Raw genomic sequence first — 8,165 nt, forward strand, 5'->3', positions numbered from 1 at the left:
ATGTAGAAATGTTCTGTAATTAAGACAACAATTTAAACACAACTGAGCATTATATATGAGTTGCATTTTTATAGTGAACTTGACTTCTCAAAACATAATGACAAAATTAGCCCAAATTTCCAACTGTGTATTCCTTTGTTGTTTATTTTTTATTCCTTTCTTGGTTGGTTTTATTGAAACAAAATTATATTCTGCTAATTGGCCAAAGTTTTTGATCAGCTCAAGTAAATTGGGTGTGGAGTCCATGGAGTCCACTAAATACAAGATCATGTCATCTTCAGGTTTTGTTTTCTTCTTTTTTAAAAAAATTTATTATTTTTTTGTGAAAATACTGTACAGAGGGGTTAAAATTACCTGGGCAAGATAATGAGTACATTTCTTCTGAAGCGTTGTAGCCTCCTACTTTGATTCAAGGATCCATCTCTTCCCATTCTCCCCTTGCGCCGCCACCCAATCCTCCTCCCCACCACCAAAGTTGTAAAGTTCAATTTTGACATAATGACTTGTACATCTCATTGTTGCAATAGGTCCACCTGTATCCCTAGTTAAATGATTTGTATTTGCCATTCCCCTCCAGAAATTATACCGACATCAAATACAGTTAAAGCAGGGGTTATACCATGCGGGAGGCACATACAAAGTGACAAAGAAATGATCTTATAAATGTGTTAGAAACAATCTCATGAAAGAAAAAAAAAAACATTTGAATACATATCTTAGGGTTCATTTCCCTAACATCAAATTATCTGTCCTATTCTGCTTGACAGAGACATATTCTATTTACTGCAAATAAGAGAGACCATGGGAACTTTGTTTATTTGGGTCTGGCTTACTTTACTTAATATAATTTTTTCAAAGTCTTTCCATTTCCTAACAAATGGGGCAATGTCATTCTTTCTGATGGAAGCATAGAATTCCATAGTGTATATATACCACAATTTCTTGATCCATTCATCTACTGAGGGGTCTCTGGTTTGGTTCCATATCATAGCTATTGTAAATAATTCTGCAATAAACATAGGTGTGCTGGTAGTTTTAGTATGGTCTTCTTTTTGATCATGTGGATAAATGCCCAAAAGTGGGATTGCTGGGTCATAGGGGAGCTCTATGAGGAGTCTTTTGAGGAACCTCCATATTGCTTTCCACAGTGGTTGAACACGTTTTCACTCCCACCAATGATGTAGTATGGTTCCCGTCTGTCCACATCCCCTCCAGCATCTGTTGTTATTAGAGTTCTTGATTATAGCCATTCTAACTGGGGTGAGGTGGTACCTCAATGTTGTTTTTATTGGCAATTCTTTTATGGCTAGAGAGGTTAAGCATTTCTTCATGTATTTATTGGACATCCTTCTTTCCTCTTCAGAGAAGTTTCCCTTTAAGTCTTTAGCCCACTTATTAGTTGGGCATTTGTTTCTTTGAGGATTTGTTGGTGGTGGATTTAATTTTTTGAGTCCAGATATATTTTAGATATGAGACCCTTGTCCGTTGTATGGCCAGTGAAGATCTTCTCCCAACCCATGGTCTTTCTATTGATCTTGCTAGCTTTGTCCTTTGCCATGCAGAAGCTCTGAAATTCATGCAATCTCATCTTTCCCATTTGTCTTTGATCTTTTGTGTTTCTGGATCTCTATTAAGAAAATTTCGGCCTGTGCCAAGGAGACCTAGGGTTTCTGCTATTTCATCCTGTAGTATTTTCAGAGTGTCTGCTTTGACTCTGACGTCTTTGATCCATTTGGAGTTGATTGTGGTGCAGGGTGATAAATAAGGGTCTAGCTTTATTTTTCTACAAGCAGTTAACCAATTTTGCCAGCACCATTTACTGAACAGGCTGTCTTTCTTCCATTCTATTTTTTTTAGTTCCTTTATCGAAATTAGATGCCTATGGGTCTGTAGATTGATTTCTGGGTTTTCAATTCTATTCCATTGGTCATTTTGTATGTTTTACTTCATCTTCCCCTATTTGGATTCTCTTTAATTTTGCATCTTGTCTTATTGTCCCAGCTAGCATTCTTATACTAAGTTGAAGAGGAGTGGAGAGAGCAGACATACTTATCTCTTTCCTGAATTTATAAGAAATGACTTTAACTTTTTACCATTAAGTATACTGCTGGCTGTAGGTTCGTCAGTCCTTAGACAAAAGAACAGCACTGGAACAATATCAGCTCCAATTTCAAGCTATAGTGAAAAGCCATAGTAATAAGAACATCTTGGTACTGGCACAAGAACAGACCTGAGGACCAATGGAATAGGACTGAAGACTCAGAAATGAACCAAGTGCCCTATAGCCACCTGATCTTTGACAATGGAGCTAAAAAAAATAGAATGGAAGAAAGACAGCCTTTTCAGTAAATGGTATTGGCAAAATTTGTTAAACACCTGTAGAAAAGTAAAGCAAGATCCATATATATACATATATATGTATATATATATATATATATATATATATATATATACATATATATGTATATATATATATATATATCAGCCTGCATGAGAATCAAAGCTGACACCGTGAAAACATTACATGAAGGATAAGAGAAACTCCAAGGCTCTTTTGCACAGGCCAAAAGGTTCTTAATAGAGAACCAGAAACAAAACAAATCAAAGAAGTTTGGAGAAATGGGATTGCATGAAACAGTAGAGCTTCTGCAAGGTACAGCTCATAGATAGCAAATAATCGAAAGCCCACTTACTGGGAGAAGTACTTCATGAGTCATAAAACAGACAAAGTTTTATATCTAAAATATACTTAGGACTCAAAATCATAAATTCCCCCAACAAAAAATCCTCAAAGGAACAACTGCCCAAAAACTAAGTGGGCTGAAGTCGTAAGGAGAGATTTCTTTGAAGATGAAATAAAAAATGTCTATTAGACACATGAAGAAATGCTTAACTTTTCTAGTCATAAAAGAAATGCAAATCAGATTGAGATTGCACCTTACTCCAGTTAGAATGGCTATAATGAAGAAATGTAATAATGACAGATGCTGTTGGGGATGTGGCTAAAAGGAAACCCTACTGCATTATTGGTAGGAGTGTAAACTTGTTTAACCACTTTGGAAAGCAGTATGGAATTTCTTCAAAAGACTCCATTTGAGCTCCCCAATGACCCAGCAACCCCACTTTTGGGCACTTACCCAAATGATCACAAAGCTACCAACAAACCATGTTTATTGCAGTATTATTCACCATAGCTATGATATGGAACCAAACCCGATGCACCTCAGGAGATGAATGGATCAAGAAAATGTGGTACACACACACACACACACACACACACACACACACTGGAATTCTATGCTTCCATCAGAAAGAATGACATTGCTCCATATGTTAGGAAATGGAAAGACTTGGTAAAAATTATATTAAGTGAAGTAAGCAGACCCAAAGAAACATAGGACCCATGGTTTACCTTGTTTTACCTTTGTTTGCAAGGATTAGAACATGCCTAGGACAAGCGAAGAAGATCAAAGACTATGAACATATAACCATACAAGATGATGTTAAGCGAAATGTACCCCAAGTCAGAGACACAAGTGATTTTTCCTTTCTTTATTTTGTTTTTAATATGCTCATAATGCACTCTGTGATTCTTTTGTAGGTTCATCCCCCCACGGTATAGCCCTGTATCCACTGTATTTGATTCAAGTGTTCTGCATCATATATATACATATATATACATATATGTATATATATGTATATATATATATTATATGTATATATATATCATATATATCATATATATTTGTAATTTGGAGAGTGGAAGGGATACGGCAGAATGTTAAATGGGGATGCAGGTTGACCCATTGTGACAATGAGATGTAGAGGACACTGTGTCGAAAATGAATTTGCAATGTCAGGCAGGGGTCGAGGAGGGAGGAGTTGGAGATGTGGGGAGGGAAAAGATGGCAGGGAAAAAACAAAGGAGGAGGTAACAATGCTGTATAAGAAATGTACTCATTACCTATTCCTGTAACTCTGAGCCCTCTGTACAGTATTTTTACAATAAAAATATATAAAAAAATCTCTGCCTGCTGTAGATTTCCAGTGCTGCCCTCTGAATTGCATTTTCTGCCTATTCTGGCTGCGGTTAGGTCCATCTGCTCAATGGATCAGTAGTCTTCAAGGCATCTTGGTCCTGAAGTGGGACTTGGATTATCCAATGGTGGTTAGAACCAGGCCAAGGAGAGGACAAAACCACTTCCAGGACATGGCTTCTTCATTCCCCTTGCAACTAGGATTGCAAGCAGAATTTCTCTGAATTTAACTCCAGAAAACAATCAGTGAATCAAAAGGCAAGTCCACCAAACACCTCACACCCCCGCCACATTTCCTCCTTTCTCCCTCCCTGGGAAAGTACAAAATAATTTTGTAGGCTTTGGCACACACACAAAATGCCCACCATCTCCCCTGGTAAACTAGCTTTCAATTCACTAAGTCATGTAAACGGATAATGCTGCATTCATTATTCTGGAAAATATCTTCAGGCTATTTGAGGCTTTAATTTTTGTTGTTGTTGTTGGTAGGGGGGCCTAAACTCTGTGTCTGGGTGCTGTCCCTGAGCTGTTCAGCTCAAGGCTTGCGCACTATCACTTTAGACACAGTGCCACTTCCAGTTTTTTTCTGCTTATGTGGTGCTGAGGAATTTAACCCAGGACCTCATGCATGCAAGACAAACATTCTTCCACTGAGTCTCCTTCTGTCCCTAATGGTTTAATTCTTTAAAATTTCTTCTTGTCAGTCATGGGGATTGAACTCAGGGCCTGGGTATTAACATATCCCTGAATTCTTGAGCACAAGGGGAGCTTTCTCCCAATTGAGCCACAATGCCACTTCCTATTTGGAGATAAGTAACTCAGAGACTTTCCTGCCAGGGTTTGCTTTGAACAGGTGAATTTTTAAATTATATTTCTTCTAGGTGTTTATTGGTACATTACAGTTTACTGGAATTTAAAGTTTTCTGTAAACCTTTATCTTCAAGTAATCCAACAACATTAAATATTACATTTCGAAGCTATCCTTTAGCACATCTATTTTGAAATTATCTTAAGATGAAATTCTAATTCTTTGTAGTAACAACCCATTAATGTCCAAATGGGAAATATGCTAATTTCAGCAGCCTTTAGAGTCTCCTTCATCTTTTTTTCTCTCCAGTATCTTTTCTTGTTTTGGAACAAGTGTCATGGACTGTCCAACTATTCAAAAGGAAGCTTATTCCATTAATTTAATAGGAAAGGAATCCAGCCTGCCTGCATCTCAAGGCAACTTTGAGTATGTTAATCTAATAATTCATGTCAGTGGATTTTCAGTCATTTCGATCATTTTTTGTTTAACTACTCATTAAAGAGGTTCCAAAAAGCAAGAATCAAAAATCATGTTCTGCTTTCTAAGAATGTTTAAAAAGCTAGTAATTCAACAAGACACATTCTATTCTTCCAAGATTCCATGGTGAAGAATTTCTCTTTTATCATAGCCCTTACCACTGACCCCTTCCCTTCAAACTTGTAGCTTTGTTCGTTTTTTTTTTTTTTTTTTTTTTTTTTTTTTTTTTTTACCAGCTTTCGTTTTGGTATTAGCCTCAGTAATCTCCTTGTAGTATTTGACAATGCAATTCCATTTATTTTTAGAGAGCTCAATTCATATTGCAGAGTAATAAGCATATCATAAAGCATAAACTATTGAATATCATTAACATGATCATATGCAACTATTACATAAATTAATATAAGTACCACATAATTGTGAATCTTCATATACTTTTTAAAATGCAAAATAGTTACATATCTATGTCATAAAATAATTTCTATCACTGACACAAGAGACTAAGCTAAACCTTTTATATCATCCCCAATATTTTTGTCAAATTTTCTTTTCTTATTAACTTTCACCTTAGGGACTGCTTTTCCTAGCAACAAGTTATAAATTGATATCCTTGGATTTTAGTCCCCTCTGAGTAACCTCTTCTCTTTCCACCACTACTTAGTCCCTCAGGATAAATACCTGAAGAATAAAGTCCCATTGTGCCTGCAAGAGGAGTACGAAGTCGACTGTCTGTGCCTACTCTTGCCTTGCTTTGTTTGGGAATGTGGTAGCAGAGACAAGGGTGTCAGGAATCAGGTGGCTGGAACCATGATGATAAGAATTATGGGTAGCCAAATGAGTAGCAGAGAAAGGAAATACCAGGGAAAGGGTAATTTTGACTGTAATTGCTGAGTTGCAGTGGCAGGAAATTGGGTAGCAGCAACAGCTTTGCAGGGGTTGGGGTCCTGAGTTGAAGCTCCAGGACCAGTATATGAACACACATACATGCACACACACATATACACACAGATACCAGAAGTAAAGCTGTGACACCAAATGATAAAGAACTGAGCTTCTGCTCTGAGCTCATGGTCAGTACCCAGGTCCTGTGTTGAACTCTGAAACACAGCCACCCAGGGCCCAACTAGGAGAGGTCAAAGTTTCAAAATCTGATGAGTTTCACCAGCTCTAGATGACAGGAAGCCTAGTATTATTACACATGTGCTTTGATTTAGCAAGCTTCTGGAAACCCAGGGAGGTATCATTGCCAATAATGAATAATTTCATTAGGTTCAGCTCCCTAGTTGTCTGCCAGAAGGACCCTTGAATTAATTGTAGCAGATTATTTGAGCACTGGAACATATTCTAACAAAGACAGGATAAGTGCAGGGAACTTGGACACAGGAGGTGCACAAATGAAGTCTTCATGTCATAACAGAGCTCTCGGCAGAGAGATAGCTTGAGGTACATAGAGGCCTTTTTCTCCTGGCCTTCAGAGCCCACCCACACTCCTCACTAATGGGCCTAGAAGGAGTATTTTATCACCCAGCTGTACAGGAGTGAGGCCTCTTCCAACAATAAGGAAGACTTTTTGCAGCAGTCCCCGATGTGGAGAAAACCTCAGGCTACAATGGGAACAGTGAGAGGAGCCCCGGAAGATGCACTGTCTTGAAAACTCTCTCTGTTCTATGAAATCATTCTATTGAAAGCAAATTTCTTAGCTGGATAACTTTCATCATAGGAACTCTAGACCTTCACCAATAGAAATACATATATACATACATGGGGTGACATGTTGTTACTGGCTTTTTTTTAATTGGCAGGTACTGGGGGTTTTACTATGAGCCTAGGCAATGTTCCTGAGCTCCTTTTGCTCAAGGGTAGCGCTATGCCCTTGAGTCATAGCGCCCTTCATGGGAATTTTTATTACTGTAATCCCCCAGAAATAAGAGTGTGGTGGAATTTCCTGTCCTGGCTGAATTCAAACTGGCATTCTCTACCTCTCAGCCTCCTGAAGAGCTAGGATTACAGGTAGGATTCACTGACACTTGGCTTTCTTTTCTTCTCATTCTTTTCTTTCATCCTGACAATCTGAAATCTTCACAGTGTCATTCCAATGGTTTGTATTTTGAAGTAAAATACCCAGGCCTGGAGTTGAAGTGCCTGGACTGCCAGCTACAAATGGAAGGAGATCTTAAGAAAATCATTCCTATCCATGGGAATGCCTAATGGAATGGTATGAAAGTAACAATTAAATTTGCAGTTAATTCATTATTATCTTATAGAATGCCACACAAAAAGTATTGGATAATGTCTTCCATTCTAGCACCATGGTATGATTCTCCCAATTAAGGAATACTGACTACTTTTACATGAATGCTTTAATAAGTATTCAACCATGATACTTCATTTCATTAAAAGGAGGCATAATTTAATAACTAATAATTCATAATATATATAATTTAATATCCTCACATTCTTTCTCATATACATAGCAAACTACACTATCTATCTATCTATCTATCTATCTATCTATCTATCTATCTATCTATCTATCTATCTATCTATCTATCTATCTATCTATCTATCTATCTATCTATCTATCTATCTATCTATCTATCTATCTATCTATCCGCCACTACTATTGCTTGATCACAGATCCTCAGAAGTGGCTGGCAGTTCAGTTTTCCAAAGGCTTTTGTTTTACAATTGACCAATTCATGATTTGTGCATTGTGGGCTGTGAGTTCAAATCCCAGCATGGCCAAAAGTTTATATGTGGAGTCAAAAGCCAATTTTGACCCATTTTTTTCCTTCTCTGTGACAGTCCTGGGTTTCTGTATGATGTATACTCTATATGCAAAT

Source organism: Dipodomys spectabilis, unplaced genomic scaffold, assembly GCF_019054845.1.
Source record: "Dipodomys spectabilis isolate Male_0828 unplaced genomic scaffold, ASM1905484v1 ptg000143l, whole genome shotgun sequence".
In the NCBI taxonomy this organism is placed as follows: Eukaryota; Metazoa; Chordata; class Mammalia; order Rodentia; family Heteromyidae; genus Dipodomys; species Dipodomys spectabilis.